Here is a 22,994-nt window from a genome sequence, read left to right as displayed (position 1 = left end):
GGAGATTCAAAACGAAGTGATTAGCACACAGCATCATGGAGCAGTGCAAACACTTAACAAATGCACTTTCGTCACAATCTTCATGACCACAGACACTATTTTCTACTAGTCTTCAGAACATTTGTAAATGAACCAACTATTGCTCCTGTTACGTACTCACATTTCTGCCATGCATATGCAAGCATGTCCTTTAGAACTGACGCACAAAATTGATGATACACAACAGAATGCATTTTCTTTATGAAAATTCTGCCATATAACTTGTACACCGAACAAGTGAATACCTGCTACAATCAGTTATTTATCACAGTTTTGATATGAAAACTAGTCTTGCCCTTATTATAAGCAAGTGTTTTATCGTTAAAGGTGGAAAGATGCAGATATTTAATTATTTTATATCCAGTGGTGCTCCCCCTCATGTCCATGACGCATCCCCCCTCAATTGTCTATCCGTAGGGGTTCTTCCATGAAAAAAAACTTTTCGATTAATTTTTACACCCCCCCAAATATTTCAATGACGCAGTTTGCGTCATAGCCCCCCCTTGTGGGCACCCCTGTTATATCGAAGGGAAAAGGAAGAAAGAGGCTTGTTTTATGAATTGCAAGTTGGAATTGAATCTTGTAATAATCTTTACTGCCACATATTCTTAGCAGTTGTGCATGCATTCTCTTATCACTAATAGCAGAACAGACACAAGAAAAGTGAATTCTAAGTTTTCAGGTGTATCTTCTAAGAATTGGCTGTGAACTGAATTTAAATCTCCTTCATTGTTCAATGTGGCAGCAATAAATCGATTGTATTTAGAGAAACTGTCAATAAATACATTAAAGTATTTTAACTTCGTAATATGCACGGTAAATTATAGGTCGTCAAATATGAGTATTGGAAAGGAACGCAATATTCTGCAACAATGATGGTCTTTGCGTAAGGTTTCTAGATTGGAGAATAAAACTTAACAAACTATAATGGACCACGTAAAATTGCCTAAAAGAGATTTTTGGTTTGATACAATTCAACGTCCCACACCCTGCTACGCTAAAGGAGACGTGGACCTACTGATTATAGTGGAATCCGAACCATTTTGGTCGTTCAACTAATATGTACCAGTTTATATAATTTTTCTAATATATATCCGAACAATCCCTTTGGTATTCTCTGCTTGTCAGCACTATTAGGCATGTGTTTCATCAACCAACAGTCTATTCCATTGCACTTTGAAATAGGTATAACTTGTAGCATGCTGATATTCCATTTTTCACTACAGAAATTTCAATTTAATTAAGGATTTATCTTACTAGTCTCAAGATCTGATTGGTATAGTTGCTATTGTACTGCATTAACTACTGCATTAGTTAAAATCATGCAAGTGCTCGCACGACCGTGTTTCATGACACAAGTTTAACTCGCACAGTTTTTATATGTTCCTGTGGGTAAGAGGGCTCTTAACTCTGAAGTGAAAACAGATAACTAAATTTTGGTTACGGAAAATAATTCAGGACTAAATTCCAGTGCTATTTGATACCCCACATGATTCCCTTGCCATTTATCATATTTGACGGTGATTCAATATGGCGCCTTTCAAGATGACGGTCATGCACTGGAAGTACTCTCGCATATAGATGATCTACCTTGGTTTACAATACTGAAGTCAGATATATCAAAAGCTTTTACATTTTTGTGCTAAAAGGGTATTCTTGGACATTGCCTACAGGATTTCAAGATGGCGTCGGTGTAGCAGCTCAATGAAGCATTTGCGCATCGAGTGACTATTACTACGTTACTTAGCAACTCGAACTGAATCTTGTCACAAATTTTCATCAAAATTCAACTCTCACGGTTTATGGACCTTCCTCGTCAGTATTGAAGATGAAGAAGTATATGATCATAAAACATTTTCAGCAGTATTCAGTTTCAGAAACGTGTTTCGGGTGACAAGCGGTGCGCTATTCTAAGCAAGTGACACATACTTTATGGCCCTGGCCCAATGTAAACACGGGCCAGTGATTCAGAGTCACTAATTTGTTTATATAAGCTTTTTAAGTTTATCTTATGATCATTTTTATCTATGTGTGTTTTTCCAAGCAATGACATAATTTCTGCTAACTACAACATTAACTTATATTATAATGACAACTAACTTCATAGTGAGTAATTTTACTATTTTGCAATAATTGAACTAGCATTTCTGATTAATTTGATAACCTTGACACCGATTCACGACTTAGGAAGAAAATAATAAATAGTAGAGAGGAGATTTGTACCAAGTAATTTAAGCTTTTCTAGAACCAATTATTAAAACAGAAAGATCATACGCGAAGACGAAAAGGTTAGCGGAGGACCGTGCAGCATGGAAGCTTATCAGCTGCGGAAAGTGACCTACCAATAAAGGCGGAATACCTATGATGATGATGAGAATCAATTAATTAATAAGGGATGGGGTGGTAGATCCCGATATTACATCCCACCAAACTATTTCTCCTACTACTACAAATTTGCCAACGAGCAGAAAAGAATTTCAATCTACATTTTCTACATACCTACGTCTATCTCTCAAATGGAAAAGATAGAACGAAGATGTGACTTGGATTGATCCTGAGCGAAAGCACAACCACACAGTAACTCAATGCAACACGCACAACACAAATAAATCCTAGGTCTTAAATATTAGCCGTTTCGACGCAATGGTTGTTCACCTTTGTAGCGGCAGGAAGTTGAGTCGACAGAAATTTCTATTTTCTGAATATTAGATAAACCTATATAGATTTATCTTCCACGTGTAAACCTTCTTGCCGGGGGTGACGCGATAGTGAGTAATTATATGCGAAGTAATTTAGTTGTTTTAAGATTACTCAAGCCAAAGTCATCATTTGTTCTAGTGAATGCTATGACTTTGTAGTTTCCTGTTGTTCCTTTGATTTCTAAATCTTAATCCATCTATTTTATTTTGTTTGTAGCTTTCATGTCACTTATCTGGAAGTACCAGGGAAGAGAATGCTGGCATAGTACAAACAAGCTATTCTCAACATCAATAAAATACATTTTCAAATTGCAGGCTGCTAATCACAAAACCGTCTTCCTCCAAATGCGAAGTTTTCCATGCTTTTATATATATCTATATACAGTATATATCTATATCTATGTATCTATGTATCTCTCTCTCTCTCTCTCTCTCTATATATATATATATATATATATATATATATATATATATATATATATATATATATATATAGGTTGTTAATGAACTATACCGACAAACTGTAAGAGGCGATTCCTCGTATCAAAATAAGACAAAATTTCATATGGACCTATGGCCAAAAGTCCATAGTTTCAGAGCTAGGGCTGTCCAAAATCCCGAAAAAGTCAAATTTCAACAGGCCCTATTTCGAATTCCAGAAACTGTGGATGGTGGTCCTTATAGGAAGCCATACATACACAATCCAAAAATAAGGGGGGGCACGGTGGCTCAGTGGTAAAGCGTTTACCTCCGGTGCTTGGGGTCCTTGGTTCGATCCCAGCTCGCGCCGTGTGGACTTTGTGGTGAACAAACACCGTGCTTTTGGCTTTCTCGGGGTTCTCCCGTTTCCTCCCACCTTTTTCATTCCACCATTTCACTCATCTCTCATCATCACCGTCTCCTTTAGCCTAACCAGCATAACCGTGGGACGTAAAACTTAAAGATTTTATTTCATTTTACAATCCAAAAATACATATTTCGTAAATTTTCAATAGGTATACAGGGTATTTTCTACAGGGTGTAATTCTGTGGTATGCTTTCAATAGAGTTTTCAATATACCCTGATTTCAAGGAGGGTCCAAAGTTGGCAGAAGGTAAGCGCTGACAACAATGGACCTCCGATGTTTCGGATGTTCATTAACCCCATATACAGTGGCGTATTTACGATTTTGTTTCGGGGGGGGGGCTTTGCCTGGAAATGTGAAAATTCTGTAAGATATTTCATTTATTTTACTATAGTAAGTAAGATTTAGGAGAGGGCTTAAGCCCGGAAGCCCCCCTTAAATACGCCAATGCCTATATATATGTGTATGTGTGTGTGTGTGTGAAAATAAAGGAAAGAAAGAAGAGACTTCTGAATATACCTAGGTAGTATGAATTTAAAAACTCACTACTAAAATTTCAGTGAAAGTAACATCCTGAGTTGATGTTATGGCCATGGGTTGTGCGTTTTCGTTCCAATTGTTCCAGTCCTTCTAGGGTAGACCTGAACCCTGTAGCACTATCTTTTGCGACCTTCGGAGTCATAATATAACTGTATAGTATTCGCTTGACTAGATTTCCACTCTTGCAATAGTTAGAGAATAAATTATGCTCAACCATGCACAGAAATAACGGCAACTATCGGTAAGTAATATAATTTTTAAAGACTGTATGAGTCTATGTTGTGCAAGAGATGCTGTTTTCATATTTTTCAGCTATAAGATAATCTGCATATTTCATCTTCATTTATGAGCTCGATTCGAGAATGGAATTCCAGGAAAGCGAATTTTGCTTTCCATGCTGAGGTAGCATAAGACTACGCATATCAATTTATTTCTTAGTAAATATTGTGAAAATGCCGGCCTAATGTATTTGATGGATTGAATCCTGAACTTTATATAGGGTTATTCAAAAAACGCACCGGTTTTGTACATGAAATTATGAACTTTATTTTTTTTTCAAAACATACTCATAAAATTCATAAACATGTTCATCAGCATCACACATTCCGATTTCAGCTATAGTGAATGACGTGAGGCATGTGACCTCTACTCCGCTGGCATACAATAACTCTCTTCGTGAAATTCGCTATGACTGACAAGATTCCACTTGGATTTCGCAAGAAGACTCGTCGAATTTCCTCCTTTACTTCACGGATGGAACGGGGTGTATTGACATACACCAATGGGACACAAGAAATTAAATCGCATGACCTTCGGGACAATTGCTGGTTAGAATTACGCGAAATGAGGCGATCCGGAAACCGCTCTTGTAGCAATGTACCATGGCAGGCTATAGTAAACTGCTCCATGACTAGACACAGACTGAAGAAATGCGAAGTTCGAACAATGGGCTTTTGAAGCCAAATTCTGAATTTAATCCACATAGTGATTCAGATAATTTACATTTAATAAATATTTAAATATAACCCAGATCTTAAAAGAAATACTACATCATAGAAAGGAAAATGATGCAACGAAGCAGTCAGTCGTTATTTTAGTACTTTAAATTAATTGCGATTATAGAATGCATGAATAAATACGGAGATGTCTGGACGCTCTTTCATAATAGAGACACAAAATGTTTGCAAAATATCAATATACTCAATTTTTACAATAAAAATTGTGCGTCCAATTTCTCCGTTTAATACATAACAGGTTAGCGAATTCTATCAAATTTATTACACACAGAATTATCATTGAGAAAAATCCGTTATCCGGACAGCAGTATATTGTACAAATTTACGGAATCCATATGTTTACTATGGAAATCTGTACGAAGCATACATCATCCATATGCTACATGCGTACTGCCTTTTTCCCGCTTAGATCTTACATCATGCTGCTGCACGGTGTTGATATTTAACATCCTTCAGTATATTACATATGTCAGCTATATGTTATATACGTCCAACTGTATATGAGATCCTTACCGCCTATATGTAGTTACACGGAAAGTACGTATAGATGGGACACATGTACGGATAGTAGGCTATTATAAAACATACGTTTTCAGTTATGCACGTGCTGCAGTATAATATAGACATATAGTCGTACTTTATGTCTAAAAATTACAGGATTTACGCATGTAACCTACGTTTTTGCGTACGCCACATACGATTTCTTCTCTGTATAATCACGAAACTACGTAAGCCTTTCGCTTGTCGTCACTTTCGGTAGCTCAGCAACTTACATGTCATGATTCACCTCACCGGTCTGCGAAATAAAACATTTTTCTCCAGCAAAAGATTGAAGAGGTGATTTAACCTAATTTAGGTGTGCTGACTTCAAATATCGAAACCGTTTTTTTGCCTATCACGTACTTTTTTTTTTTTTTTTTTTTTTTGCTATTTGCAATCGAAATTTTTTATCTATATCGTAATTTCGATAGAAAACACCATAATAGAGAACATGTGTAATTTGAATGGGATATGATCAAATTGCGATGAATATAGAAAAAACTACTTTATATAACAGGTTCATTTGTAAAAGGTATAAATCTCACCACAAGAACACTATTTTTTGCCTATCACATACAGTTTGCTACTATAAGAAATCAATTTTTTTCAGACTGTTTTAATTTCAACACAAAGTTCACCATAATAGACAATATCTGCAATGTGAAAAGAACATGATCAAATTGTAACGAATATACAAAAAAAGCACTACTTAATGTAACACATTCATTGCTAGAATGTATGAATCTTACTACAATAACACTATTTTTCGCTGCGCTTTGATGTGAATGAACGCTGTGTTGATTTGCGTTTGTGTTCCTGACTGAGTAGGGTTATCTCGCATTAGACACCGACAGTAATCTGACATTATGGAGACGCCCCATCGCCCCTGATATCTTCGTTTCATTTCTTTTATGTCTTGATGGAACCGCTCGCCATGTTCCTCGCTCAATGCTCCTAAATTTGCAGGAAAATGCCCCAGATGATTGTGCAGGAAATGTAATTTTAAGCTCATGTGGCACTGGAAGTTGTGCAGCATGGTTTCGACAATCTTTAATATTATCCAGGAATTTGCTGGAAACATCCTTGAATGATTCCCATGTCTGAAGCTGTGTTTCGTTCATCGTCTTAGTGAATGTAGGATCCTTTATAAGCTTCCGAATTTGGGGACCGTCAAAAACTCCTTCCTTAATTTTGGCATCAGACAGTCCTGGAAATTTGAGACAGAGGTACCGAAAGCAGGGCTACTTCTATACAAACTCTTAACGTACTGCTTTATAATCACCAATTTTATATGTAAAGGGGCCAATAATACATTTTGAGGATCAATTAATGGACGATTTACAATGTTTTTTGCTCCTGGCACGAACTATTTCCTCTTGGACAACTCAGAAACTAACCAGTGTCTATCCTTGTCCCGAGAGTTCCACTCACACATAAAACACGTGAACTTTGTATAGCCTGCTTGCTGTCCCAATATGATACCACACACTTTTAAATCACAGCACAGTAATCATGTGTTCATTGTATTTCAGTTTCAGCAAAACTACTGTATAGATAAATTGTGATAGTTTTCACAAAGAGATGTCGAATAGGCGACTGCCGCTGAAGCAAGTTTATTCCCATTGTACTGTACAGAAGAACACCTTTGAGACTTCTTTTATTCCAATCAATAAATAGACGTCAGTCCTTGGCTTGGAAAACTATTCCAAGACGACGAATCAACCCAGGGATATCACAGCAAAACACAGTTCTTCTTCTTGAACAAAAACTGTCAGAATTCTTCCTCCCGATTTCTGTAACAATACGATTTTGTCCCAGGAAGTAAAAAAATTCTCTCTTTTAATCTTGATCCTAAAATTCACTCTTTTCTTTAGTGAGACCTAGGTCACGCACCAAATCATTTAAGTCACACTGATTATAAAGACGTAGAGTTTTATCTTCAACATTCGGTATAAAGCTATCATCATCACCATCCTCCGCACTTGAAAATGACGAAGACACACTCTCTGGTAACTGTATTGGTAGTTTTGGGACAGGAATATCGGGTCCGTGTGGTACGAGGTTATGACTGATGGAAGGCTTCATTAATTCATACACAACGTGCTTTTTGTTTTTGGTATTGAAACACTATACATACACAAAAATAACAATCGTCAACATGATTTCTTTGCTCCCGCCAAACCATTGATTCCAAATGGCATTGATGGCAACAACCCTTTGTACCATCGCCGCAGGTTTTCTACACACGTTTTCCACACAATATGAGGTGCGAAATTCTTGTCCTGATCACCTAACTTCATGTTAAAATATGCCAAGTAGAAGCTTTTTATAAGTGGCGTAATATTTCGCTTCTGGCCTTTAATTGTACAGGGTTTTCATAAAGTCTGGACGGATTTAATTTGCTTATAATTTTCATAAAAATGCTCATAATGAAATCAAATAAAGTGCAACGGTAGCGGAAGGATTAAATTTTTAGTTGGCAAAACTGTTAGATAAGCGGCAATTCTGATAGAGATAGCCCTAAAGTGAACGTTTGGTGCGCTGTGTTCTATGATCATCTGATTGGACCGTTCTTTTTTGAAGAGTAGACCGTGAATGGAGATTCGTACCTGGATATGTTGCAGAAATACCTCATTCCGGAACTGGAGGCACGTGGAATCCAGAACGACATCGTGTTCCAACAGGACGGGGCATCCCCTCACTATGCAATCAAGGTGAGACAGTTCCTTGACGAGAAATTCCCTAACCGATGGATTGGGAATGGCGCCCAGTTGGAGGTGTGGCGGTGAATGAACTGAGCTGGTGCAGATTACAGGTAAAAATTTAATCCTTCGCTACCGTTTGCACTTTATTTGATTTCAATATGAGCATTTTTATGTAAATTATAAGCGAATTAAATCCGTCCATACTTTATGAAAACCCTGTATAATGACCACATATACAGTATAACAGAAAGAGTTTGGATTGTTCACACATTTTTGCCTCCGAACATCACTGCCACTTGCCATTTTTAACACAAACTCACTCACGGATTGACTTTAAATGCACGTTGTAAATTGTAGACAAAGGCGTGATACACGTTCCCAGGATCCCCTCTCAGACAAAAGAACATGGCGTATTGATCTTGTCTGGCACTGCGCATGCGCGAACTACTACTGTTATATTTGTTGTTAAGGTGTTACTTGATAATTATCTTAACCCCTCCAAAACAGAGGACACGCATTATTTTATCTCAGACATGTCCATACCTGCACTCCATAAGCCCAATCCAAACCTTATTTTCAGAAACAAAGCTCCATTAGCATAAACATGACAAGACCTTGTGACAAACCTGTACGTGATACGAAACAGCCGGTTTTTTTTTTTTTTTTTTTTTTTACGTAAGGGAATTAAATATAACGTATATCACATAAAATTACTTCTGCCGGAAAATCTTCGCAATGCTCCTATGGACAATTGTGTGCAGGAATGTAATGGAGCATATGTGGGAGTACATGGTGTATATCCACCTAATATTTTATAATCTACCGTGTGCTTACCTAAAATTAAAGAAAGAACTTGGATATAGATTGTACGTATACGTTATATTGTTGAAAATGGTCGAGCGTATATCTACGAAAAATTCTAGCTTTACATCATTGTAATTGAGATTGACAAAAATGCATTAGAAAGTACATCACAACATATATCTACTTTCACATTGTTGTAATTTATTTCAACAATGGATTACGTAGTCCGTTACTTAGATAATTTGTTTTAATCCATTTCGAAACAACCACAAAGTTTTCTTTTCTGTCTGCCTAGTGACACAAGTTTAGAAGCATCAAATAATGTATTTAAGATTTAGAACTCCAAACTATTCCGTTTTGGTAAATCGAAGTATCATGAATTTTATTCAGGATGAAACTCACAAGAAATTTTTCGATAACATGGAATGTAGTAGTCGCGAAGTCTATCGCGGAAATCAGGTGGCCACTAGGCACTCATTCACATCCGTAACTTCAGTCAAGCCATTAGATGAAGCCATACATCACAGATATGGCAGAAAGTTTCCAGTTTGCAGGTGTCAGAGAGCCGACCGTAAAGCTAGTGATTCTCCTCAGAATCACAGAAATTTAATTCCGGAGAGGGCAAAAGTTCGGGAAAATGATGAAACTCAACTAGAAAGAGTGGAAACGATTTTGGAAAGCGTTTGTTCACAAAGAAACAAACTAAATCTTGATTGGATCTCGCATTCTAAACGTCAATTCAGATTTTTGCGATTCTCAGAACTCATGATGGATGACTCTTGCAAGAAGTTGACAATTGGGAATCACATTGTTCTTTGGTATGGTATTGTAATTAACACTACTTTTTCTAATGATCAGTATCTACATCTTTCGTTAACGCACACACTTCACTTTGAACCAACTTGCAATGTTACGATTATGAAAATTGACAGAAGACATTTGGATTATGATACCTCAGATTTTGTATCAATTTTTGGAAATGCTGCGCCCAAAACGCTTCGATTAGAATGTCATGGTCACAAAATCCAAGTAATATGCAGAGAATTTGCCTCTGATTATTCCAAATCTTGTAACCTCATTCCGATTGATCCCTCTCTTGAAACTATCAAAGAAGGCATTGAACGCTGCAAGCGAATGATTCAACTGTTTTACAATAGAAGTCCATCGAAGAAACCTCCTTCCTTCATTTTTGCTACTAAAACGCCCAAACCCGAGAAGATTTGGATTAGAGTTTCTTTAAAAGTTGCCACAATATTCAAAATATGCAAAAATTCTGCTTTGTTTACGCCGCCTTTCGTTGTGTAATTTCATTTTCTGGAACATACTTGCAAATAAAACAGCAAGAGAAATGATTTTGAGTTCTACGCTTCAAGATTTCATATCTTCTGGTAAAAGAGCATAAAATACGTTTAAAAAAGTGTAAATTTTGACAGAGTAAAAGCTTCTTTTCTCTCTGAAGACCATAGCCGTGAATGTTTCGGAATACAGCCTTCAACATGGTAAAGGCATGAAATTCATGTTCTATAGTAAATAATACAGTCGACAAGAAGAAGAAGAAGAGAACATTAGTTCAACTATATTTGGCCATGTTTCTGTAAATTTTCAAAGTCTACCAATCGATTGATTTTATACAACACACTTCTTTGATAGTTCGAAGACTTTGCCCAGCTTCTTGCAAGATACTTTAGATGGTGTTTACAGATATTTTGTAATAACTTTTTTTTATACCTATATATATATGGAAATTATTACTTGCGAAAAATTTTTAATCACTTTTGTACATAAATTTACGGCTTCTATTAAATATTTTATTTTTCAAAGTTAATTGTCTTATTTGATAAAATATTAATACACAAATTGATGTTCTTCAAGAATTATTAAATTGTAATCAATGATTAACTCCTGCCAACTAGAAGAAAATTACTTGATATAAAAATTAAGAAAGATAAATTGAAGAGGGCAAGGAAATATACGAGCAATATTGTTTAAGTGAGATCCGATTGCCAATAGAAACTAAACTACTAAAGATAATGCCATACACTTTTGGATAGTTCCTCTATACATACCAAGCTATCTTACTACATAATTACCATGTTTGTTTAAACATTTATCATAGCGTTCGACAAGATTTTGTATGCTCACGTCGTAGAAATCACTCGCCTGTCAATAAAGCCAATCTTCAATCGTTGTTTTCACTGCGACTATTGACTATGTTTGATGTTTCTGTCGCAATGCGCATGCGCGCTGTTTTCCAGGATACTTTGGGGATGAAACACCACAGTTGCAGTCGTAGCGTCAGTGTGTATGATTCAGTGTGGACAGTTGGCATGTTTCTTCAAACTGAGCATCCTGCCAAGTTTGAAATTAGTTCTGCTATTCTTTTTGACAGCAAGGAACATGTCAGCAGTGGAAATTCATCGCCCGACACGTGAGATGTACGAACCAAATCCAATAAGTGATAGCAAAGTGCATAAATGGGTGTGATCTTTGAAGGACAGGCGGGACAATGTTCATGATGAACCGCGATCGGGCCGATCTTCTGTAATATCAAACCATTGGCGATGCAGTTGACGCAAAAATCCGTGAAAACTGGCATTTCACGATTTCCAATTTCCACACTATGCTGCACACAGTCGTTTCTGAAACCTTCAAGTTCCAAAAACTGTGCGAGCGATGAGTTTCCAGACTGCTTGCCAAGGAACACAAAGAGATAAGACTGGCTTGTGCTTTGACTTTTTTGACCCGATACAATGAAGAAAAATATGAACTGTTGGCGATATCTCCAACGAAAGTGAAAGCCAAAAGACAATGTCTACATGCAAGATTATGCCTATCCTATTATGTGATCGGCATGTCGTCCTGTTAGTCGAGATGATATCACAAGGAACAACCATAAACTCAGCTGCGTACTATGCAACCTTATCAGCGTATTAACGCCGATGAAGAAGTGAAAACAACGGTTGAAGATTGGCTTCGATCACAGGAGATTTCTACAATATGGGCATACAAAAAATTGTCGAATGCTATAATAAATGTTTAAACATCATCGTAATTATGTAGAGAAATAGATGTGTACAGAGGAAATAACTAAAAAAATGTATGACACTATCTTTACTAGTTTTGTTTCTAGTGAAAATCGGACTTTACTAAGAAAATAGCTCTCGTAATAAAACGGTGTTAACATTCATTATGTAATCGTGGAAAGGAGAGGTTTTTCACCCTTTAGTTTAGAAAGTCTTTAAATTGCCTATAATACACAGTATTCAGTCAAAGAACTGTGTTCGTTTTTAATCTTTTTTAGTTTGTAATGTGTCATGTTATCAGGGGTGCAGATAAATCAGCAGAGGTTGTGAAGTACAATCTGAGAGTGCCTAGCAAAGAAGTAGACAGAGAAAAGAAAATGGCAAACAACGGAAGCTTGTAAAGGGGAGCAAGAATGAATGGTTCTGCATAGAGTATAAGTTTACCGTATTCATCTTTAATGTTACATACTTAACGTGATATGAGTGCACTATCATCATACAGTCTACACAAGTGATAAGGGAATGAAATTGATGAATGAAATGTAGGTCATTTCAGATTTATAGTAACGAATTTGACACCCTTGCCAACTTAAGAAATATCGCGGTCCCACTAGCGGTTTTGTCCTGTCTGTTACATTTCATTTGAAAAAAACTTACCAAAGACCGACGAGAGTGTAGGAATGTCGACAGCCCAACGTTAGTTTCAACAACGGAAACCCACAAAAAATTGTAATATACCATTACAGTTGAGAGCAAGGGCATTTTTTTCTCACCCTGTACCTAATGATTTTTTAAAATTCGATTTCGGTTTAATTACACGATTTATTTATCCTCTTTACTTCAAATGAATGTAATGAATCGAAAGGTCTCATTAGGAATCATATTTTCACTGAATAACATATTTATTTATATTTTGATTAATTGTAAATCCCATTTTCGCATATACAAGTTGAATAGTTACAATGTTTACCATTCTGACATCATACCGAAATATAGCTCCGCCATTGGATATAAATTTCTTAATTTCAGACCAATGTAGAATTTGACCAGTTAACTAAATCTTCAATCACCCCCTCTCACTAGTCCATAGTCACTTTCAGATCCGGTTACATCTGGATTTCACCAATTTCTATTTGCTTTGTAATTTCCGTGGCTGAAAGATTTCGCCCTGATTGGAGGAATCCTCCTATCCCCTGTCGTTTTCGGCACAATGTTATCATTATCACCGTAAACACATCAGTAGGCGCAGCTTGTGATTTTCGTGCCGCATATTTTTTGGGAAGGACTCAAATCTCCAAGGAAAATCAAGGTAAAATTTAATGTAATTTAATAGTTAAAGACTGACAACGGCTTAGAAGCCCAAAACTCTACAAATTTTAGTAAGGAAACAATAATCCAGTGAAATATTGGATTTCGGTTTGCAGGACGCCATGGCTGCCAAGCTAGAATAGACGAAATGGGAGAGTGATTTTTGATCCTTTTAAATTCAGTTAGGGATTAGGGACAATACGACCTGTTTTGTGCATTTTGTTAGTGTATCTGGTAAATGTGATTTTTTTATTAATCAGTAACTACGTTTACATCGTAGGTTTCATAGCTGTACTACTAACCATCAAAATGACAGCTTAAGCTAAAAAAGGGCTCATATTTTCTCTCCAAATTGAAAGATTTCTAGCGGGGGGATGGGTTAGTTATTGTTTGTTTTAGGGCCTTTTCCCCTCTCAGGGGAAAGGTCCCTCAATAAATTTTGTTAAGGTGCCTCCAGGGCTTCAAATTCTAGTAAACATGTTTTGAATAATTGGCCGGTCAATTGGATCTAGGGTTACCCTTCTCATATTGCCCCCCCTAAAGTTCAATAGAGCCAGCTTTATATACCGACAAGGGAGTAATGTGTTTTAAATCTAATATATCAGGTACTTGTCTTTAATATGCATATAATAAATGGTGCTTGTTTAGTTAGTTAATAGTCTTATGTGTCGTATTTATAGTGGTGTATGTAGTTAGTAGTTCTGTGTGAATGCGTCATTTTTACTGTTAGGACAGTGTTTAGCATGCGTAAATTTAGTACCATTTGTCTAACTCGAAGTATACTAAACCAGAATAAATAATATAGATTTGATTAGCAAGTGTAAGGGTGTATTTAGTACACGGTAGATCATTCCTTACTACAGCGCCATCGTGTCCGTTTTCGGTAATCAATTGTCTGTTTACATTACGTCAGTGCATGAGTTAGCGATTTAGGTTCTTTGATTTCGACCCCTTATTTCTAAATAACATCCAGTAGACATGGTTTTCGGTTCGTATGAGTGTACGTTTCACTGACATAGCATGAGATCTCGTAGTATTGAAAATTACAGCTCGTTACCTCAATTAGAAACCGAAATATCCACTGAAATCAAGAATGCCTGTTTTCTTAATAGAAGTAAGCCTACATGGTGTTACTGTTTGTTTCAAAATGCAATATTAAATTCTCTTTTCCCGTAGCTGTAGAGATATTTCATTGTTGCTTTAGTTTTATCAGCAAATCAGAAATAAAATCATCGTTGACAATTTAACTTTCAGTGAATACACATATGGATTTTTTTTATAAAACTGCGAAGTAAATATAATTTTGGTGTTTCGGAACAGAGTCCGTGGTTCGATGAATGTTATCGTGTAGTAGTTTAAGCGTGACGGATTGTGATAATTATAGATTTATTAGTGCATAATGTAATATGTATATGGCCTGCGTGTAAATGTATGTAATAGGGTGTCCGTAAAAGATTACTTCGCGTAAAAATGGGTAAATAATGAATAAATGTAATGATATAATAATAATACAATTGTGATATAAAATATGAATGAGATGATAGGACACCTGTACTTAAGTGAATAGGCCCAGTGTATATTATATATTGAGAATATGAATATGTTTATTGAAAATCTCTCGCGTTTAGACTTCTACACCGATATATTCATCCAACCGAGTTTGCTATTGGATAGTAATGTGTAGTTGGGAATTATATGTTACTTCACATTTAAGTATCTCATATTAACAGCTCCGGTTCTTAAGCCTTTCATCAGATAGGGTAGCATCATGTAGGAATTACTTTTGAAGGTTTACGGAAATGATAATTAAGGAAAAATAACTGCTATATCCTGTGATCATCGAAAAGTACGGGTTTGGTCATTCGTACCTTTAAAATTTATTGACTCTCCGAGATTTTTTCCTACGCTGCTTACATTATTTACCGTACAGTGTTCATATAGCCAATAGGACAGACGGGGCAAATCAAATTAAATTAACCGCTACTAAAAAATTAGGTCCATTGCGTACCCGAACGTCGACCCCTAGTCCTCTTAAGTATTTTCGTTTCTTTTCTTAGTTTAATTAGATGATGGAAATTAACGACGTCCCAGACTTTGGCATGTCTGCGCAGGGTAGCCATCGGTGATGTTTGGTCACTGAAATCACCGATCCAAAATTCAGTTTATTTAATTGTTTTTAATTTTGGCAAGTTACTCGTTAGGGATATCTTAGCTATTACTCTAGTTTTATTACTATTCTGGACTTTCTTAGTTTCTGAGAGGTCGGATGATTTTTTTCTTTTTGAAATTCCAAATTAAGAACCTTCTCTAACCTTCCGGCATGGCCGGGGTCTTCAATGGCGTTGACCGGATACGGTGAGTGGTGGGATTTCCCTAAAGCCTTTGTCTTTCCGAAAATCCCATTGAGGGCACAGACTCGTCTCGTTGTTGAAGATATTTGTTTTTCGGCTATTTATTTGGTAAGCCGAACTCCTTTTGGCATAAAAGAAAATATTTTGTTATAGTATGTTGTATACATAAATTCGACCACTTATCTTTCGTAGTTGTAGTGTTCTGTCTCCTCTCTTTTTACCTATTCTTTCTTCTACTCCTTCTCTAAAGTTTTTTTTAATTTTCAACCTCCCCCCCCGGTTATGAAACTCATGAAAACATACAATGTTCATATCACTTATTTCGATCGTATGTACTAACTGAGACATCGAGGGATACAATTCATGGAGGTATTTCCCGGTATTTCAGAACAACTCAGGACCATTTTTCACGATACTCAATCCAACATGGGAGGGACTAACGAGAAGGTACACTACGATTTCAGATACCTAGAAGCTTGATTATTATTCATCGATCGTACAAACTATATCCATTGATTACTGACTTCTGATTTTTCTTTCTATTGATTTCTTTCTATTTCTTTCTATATGGTGTGTATGTATTAGTAGTTTGGGCCCACTAATTTCAAATAATCTTGATTTTTTTCTTTCTCTGTATATTCATTTATATATGTATGCTTACATAGTTTGAAAAGTTATGTATCTGTTTTACTTGCTGTATTTCCACTTCTTGTGTCAACTTATTAAATAATATCAACCTTTTCTTTATACGCGGATCTTAGTAAATTGAATCTTTGTCGATTATCGGGTTTATATATATATATATATATATATATATATATATATATATATATATATATATATATATATATACATTTCAATGTTGCAACCTTATTAAAATAAAAGAATTTTGTTAGTCAGGGTTTTTTGTTTTGTTTTGAGCCAAGAAAGTGTGAATACTTCTTGAATATGAAAAGATTATGTAGAAAGTTAAGTGTCGACGAAATACTAAGATTGATATTAGAATAAAATTTATTATATTGATTAATATGAATATATATATGAGCGAATGTGTATGTAAGGGCTCGGTATTTACCCTGGTTGTTTTAGGTTGCCATAGATTTTTTACACACGATACTGACCAATTATTTGTGTTTGTAGAGTATTACCGCGTGACTTGTACTAAATAACACCTTACGGATTTGTTATTAATGTCCTTACCTATTAAATTTTTTAATACTATGTTAAATATTGCATGTAAATAGAACAAGTAACAGGTCGGAAAAATAACCCTAATCCGTATCCAAAGTAATTTTGGGAAACCGTAGCGAAATCAGTGAATTATGAAACAGTGTGCCCCAAATCCTTCCCCTACGACCGGAAACATAACTATTAGTCATTCGCCAGTTCAGTGACTAGAATCTCTTGACTCCATGATCTAGACCAGGAATAAAATTTAGTGATCTTAATTTGAACTGAAATGTGGTTAATAATTTAGTAATATGAATACAGGACCTGGGATAGTTCCAGAGACCCAGCTCTGTGGAAGTGTCATATAATCGAAATGGGTTCTCAATGCTTGGGGACTGGATTCGCTGTTTTGAAATCTTGATAAATATTTGAATTTTCATACGAAGTGCGTCAAGTGACGAAATGAAAAATATATATAATGTGAAGCAACTATTTTGTTTGTAGTTAAGAAAAACGACTAACTACTCTCATGGACGCCAATCATAGTGTATAAAGAGAGTTGATAAAGGAGTTATTATTGACGTGAGAAAAGGACTCATAAGATTGCCGAAATTTCCCCTCTTGAGATAGAGACTCCATAAAAATGCTACCAAAGTTTTTTTTCTTAAATGATTAACCAATTAGTATTTTTTCTCTTTTGCATTGATATGTATTCTTTGTTCTGAATCTTAAATATGTTCAATGTTGACCTTTGATTTTTTTCTCTCTTCGTCTTTCGTTTTGTCGATTTTTTTAACGTAATCCAACTGTTAATATATCTACAAAGAGAAATGTGTTATTTGATATTGAAAAGTAACAAATTTCTATGTATGTCTATAAACCATATTGTTATTACTAGTCTTATTTTCTCTTCATGTATCGAAATTTCTCTTGTGCTGTCAAATTAAGTTTTCTTGAAATGTAATAAATGTCTATAGAAATGTAGTTAGGTTAGCTTAATTCAACTAAATGCAACCTGAAGTATACATTGTCCTGTATGAATGTGTGTGTGAGGGAAATGTAGGTTTAGTATTAAGTGCACCAATTCTTTTGACATATATGTGTGACTTACTGTAATTAATGGTAGTTGATAATTAAAGTCGTTGAAAAGTTAATACTAACTCAACTTAAGTTGGCTCTATAAAGGAAGCAAAAAAGGACGGAAATAGCCTGAACGAATGATCATCATGGGAGAACTTTGAAGGTAAAAATCTTCGACAAATGTGTGTGTTGCTTTGATTTTTTTCTTTTCTCTGTAGTCAATTCTAGCATGCCGTTAACTTCATCATTTATACTTTAAATACTGGATACTAGTGAGGAACTTTCGGAAATATTGAATAAACTGTTAAATTAAACTTTCTCATCTATCTCAGAGCTAGATTGGGATAATTCGGTAGTTGGGGTTAAATGGATCTAGGTCTGGGAGGTATGGGTTAACATGTGTCTACCTTTGATCATCTTAATACCAAATATTCACCCAATAGCTATTGGAAATAATCCCAATTCGATAATTATCCACTTTCCTTTACCATATTTCTCAAAAATATCCAGTAACAGTTTCCCTCTTTCTCACCTTCTTACTTTCCTTCTTTTCTCTCCTCCTATCCTATCTTCCTATTCCTTTCATCTTCTTCTTCTCCTATTGTGAATAAAACTGAAAAGGAGGTCGTGACTGAGAATTCTATGTATAGTAAACACGGTCATGTATTTATTTATTTTATTTTATTTTTCTTCGGAAGTCCGGTATAAAAGTCTTCTCATTTTGATTGAACCTTGTATGTTCAAAGTAAGACATGGATTATATATTCCTATTAAATTAGATATAAGCTGATAGCTTCATGAATATCACCCCACCAGGAGTGAAGGGTTCCCACTAACGACTTACTCCATGCATCTCATTTTCACAATACGGGGTTTCCTCCTCCTCCTCTTTTGTTTGTGTGTTTCTCTTTTTTTCTTTCTTTTCCCTTTTCAAAATCAAGGGACAATATACGGGTGCGGCATTTAAAACTGTTTTTGGAAGTATCTGGAAAACTACAAATCGGGTTTTAAAAATGTTCTAACGAAAGTTGTTCGTCTCGAAGAGGAATATTCACTGGTAACCTTACTCGACCTACTCCCCGGGGGTCAACTTTGAAATATTAAATAGAAACTCCCTTTTCTTATTGTAGATTCGGATTCTCCAGGAAACAATAAATAACTTTTGTATTAAACATTTTTCCCTGGGGAATGGGGCAGGGAGTCAAGTGTGGTATCATTGATGTTCCCCTTCGAGACGAAGAACTTGTCACAACTTCTTTCAAATCTGATTTGTAATTTTCCACATATTTCCAAAATTAACAGTTTTAAATTCCTTATCTGGTATAACGAGATTTTCTGGAATGTCTGTAAGAGGGTTTCATAAATTATCGTTTCAGAAGCCAGCCTTCTATGAACGTCACCATTAAGTTCGCTATAAGACACAGTGTTTTTTCATAGTGAATGGCAATGTAAAATGTGTGTCTGCCATATAAGGATGGAAAATCATGGCTGTGTAGTAACTACCAAATGTTCGTCTGGTAGTAGCTGGATTAATTTTGGCCCTTTTTTTCTCTCTGCATACAGTAAGTCGGTACTTACTGCATACAACAAAACATAAAAGCATGGTAGAAATATAACATGTTGTTGTTACCCGTAATAGAGAGTAATAATAATTTTTGTAGTTGTCATCCAAGTTGTGTATATGTCACCAACGATAAAGAATAATCCATATTATGAAACATTGTACTCTATCAAAGTTTATAAGAAAATTAGCAAATCACAAATTAGATTCTTTAGTAACAAACCGTTAGTAAGAAAGTAATAATACACACAGAAAAGAAACCAAAACAACTAAACACTTGAAATTCATTTTTCAAAATGACAGACATCCGTAAAATTTTGTGACTTGCATTGCCAAAGCACTGTTCATAGGTCATGATAAAAATTGTTTTGAAGCGAAAAAGAAACTAAGCAATAAATTCTCATATAAGTGTATTCAAGTAAAATTGCATCCAAAATCAGCAATGTAAAAGCATGTTCGTGTTCGAAACTTCATTCAAACAAAATTCCTTTACACTGATAATTTGCGATACTGATAATTTGCAAATAATATAAAATTGATTGGGTTTCTCTCAGTGATCATGCGTCTTAGAGTTGGGGATAACAAACTCTCAATCACCGAGCTTCTTAGACGGTTGGTAGTTAGGTGCCTGTTAATGAACATGCATCTTAGAGAGATTATTAACTTCCTCAGACCTGGGGTATCATATGTGATACATTGTATTTTGCGTCGTATTTTGAAATGTTCTCAACGAAGAAAGTTGTGCCTGTGGTATCACCAACTATACGACGTGCGCTCTATGATCGTAAATTGTTCTGTTCATTTTGTTGGTTGGGAATCCTGCAAGAGGCATAAGAATGGCAGGAATCTATGGATGAACACATGTGAGGAGTTGTCGTGGTACGTTTCACTTATTTCATTATTTGTAGTTGATATTACTGAATAATATTTACGTTACGATAGTCTTACAAGAAATGCCATGTGTTTTATGAAATGTCATATAAGTTATTTCATCACTATAGTAACGAACAATGAAGGTATAGAATATGATACCTTAGGTCACAACCGATACAAATGCAGTTACAGGATGATGTTTTGTAGTTACAAATGTAGTTACAGAATCCAACTGAGTATTTCAGTAGATACTTCGGAGATTACATTTTTGAAGCTGAAACAAAGTATTGGACATGCGAGGTATCCGGGATTTTGGAAAATCTTTCAATATAGCGCCACAAGAGATCAAAACTCTAATTGGTTGTTCTATTGCAATGAACCTATTCGGACTACCAAGCATCAGAATGTTCCGGGACAGATGAACTAAGATACCGCTTGTGTTCGACAATATTAGCAGAGACAGTTTTTTCCAGCTCAGAAAAAAAATCTCAAACGTGTGGACGATGATTTAGTTACATCTCAATAACGTGTAGAGAACAGGTTATGGAAAATATGCCCAATGGTGTCCCAAATTGTGAATTCGTGTAGAGAAAACACAAAATCTAAACAGGTTTCGATTGACGATTAAATGATTCCTTTTCATGCGAATGTAGCTATGAAACAATACACAAGAGGAAAGCCAAATCCAGTAGGACTAAACGTATTTGTCGTCTGTTCACGGAATGGTGCCCTTCTATCTGTATTGTATGATAAAAAAAAAGCAATATTGTTTCTAATATTTTACAAAATTTAGAGACACTTGATGTTGGTGGACTTGTTGTTCTTAAATTGGAAGACAGTTTACCAGATAACAAAGAATTATACACCGACCGATACTTTACATTCACCCCTTTATTGGAAATGTTATCTGACAGAAATATTCTGGCAATAGGAACAATAATGAAATCTCGCATTTCAAAATATGTACATTTGAAGACCAACTTGCAACTAAAATCCGGGGTAGAGGCAGCTACGATCAGGTGGTTCGAAACGATAATAAAGTAGTAATAGTAAATGGGTTCGACAATCCATCTATGCTCTTTGCTTCTTCGAATATTGGGGTGAATCCTGTAGATGAATGTCGCCGTTGGTGTGAAAAGAAGAAAGAGTATGCGCAGGTTCCAAGACCAGCAATTATCAGGAAGTAGAACCTTTATTTGGGCAGTGTTGATATGTTAGATCGTGTAATATCCAAGTTTCGCATCAAATCAAGGACAAAAATGGACTGTAAGATGTATTTTCACTTCGATTTTGTGGCAGCAGCAGCGTAGATTGAATACCGTGAAGAGGCTAAACGCTACCAAATGTCAAGAAAATACATTTTTGGTTACTATGAGTTCAAGTTATCAATTGCACAAGATCTGATATTTGATACGGATTCTGCCGCTGAAGCAAGTTCAACACAGGAATCTAGTGGTGAAAAAGACGTTAGAGGGGAAATAACAGAGGCAAATTTTTCCTGTGCCTCCTCAGAGAGCAAGAGTACGCCATGCAGAACATATGCCAGAATATAATCCCGAAACACAGGCTAGTAGGTCAAAATGCAGGATGGAAAATTGCAAGGGGTTAACATTTGTACGATGCTCATCTTGTCACATATATCTCTGTTTTACCAGTGGAAGAAATTGCTTTGCTGTATTTCAAAACATGTAAAACAACATACGAAAAAAACTTGAAATTATAACTAAGACAACAGTTAAAAGTATTCAGTGTAACGTTTTAGAAATAAGAAAGCTGCTTAGTTTTCTGGATTTATTATTGGAATACTATTACAATAAATGTATATTGTAAATTTAACTTGTTTATTTTATTTATTTAGAATGTAATCGAAATTTAAATATTGTATAGACGTGTAACCATAACATTATTTCTTAATATTTTCACCATTTACATGCACAACTGTTCATCTAACTTGGAGGGAAGGAATTCATGTATTTGCTTGGTTAAGACCTAAGGTATCAAATATGATACCTTACTGTGTGATGCACCCACAGTGTTGATACACCAAATGACCACATTTTCTTACTTTTTGATCATGAATGACCAATTTAATTACAGTGGTGTAAATTTTTACCTGCTATCACAGCCTCAGATCTGAGGAGGTTAAGGAACTCTCAATGACCATGCGTCTTAGAGAGATTATTAAGGAACTCTCAATGACCATGCGTCTTAGAGCGTATAGGAAGGATAGTTCTCAATGGCCAGGTGTCTTAGCGAATTGCTGGTTTCATCAACTCTGTGAGATTGATGTCTTGTGTGGTGTGCTCTCCTCTTTTATCCTAAAATGTCGGCTACCTTCGTTAATCTCCGTCACTTGCCGACCGTTGGCGTTGGTGTACGACGCCTTCGTGGTTGTCGTCTGAGGAGTGTTTACATCTAGCACGTAGTGTAGAAACACGTG

This window comes from Thermobia domestica, chromosome 1, assembly GCF_964235325.1.
Source record: "Thermobia domestica chromosome 1, izTheDome1.hap1.1, whole genome shotgun sequence".
NCBI lineage: Eukaryota > Metazoa > Arthropoda > Insecta > Zygentoma > Lepismatidae > Thermobia > Thermobia domestica.
This window is presented reverse-complemented; position numbering follows the sequence as displayed.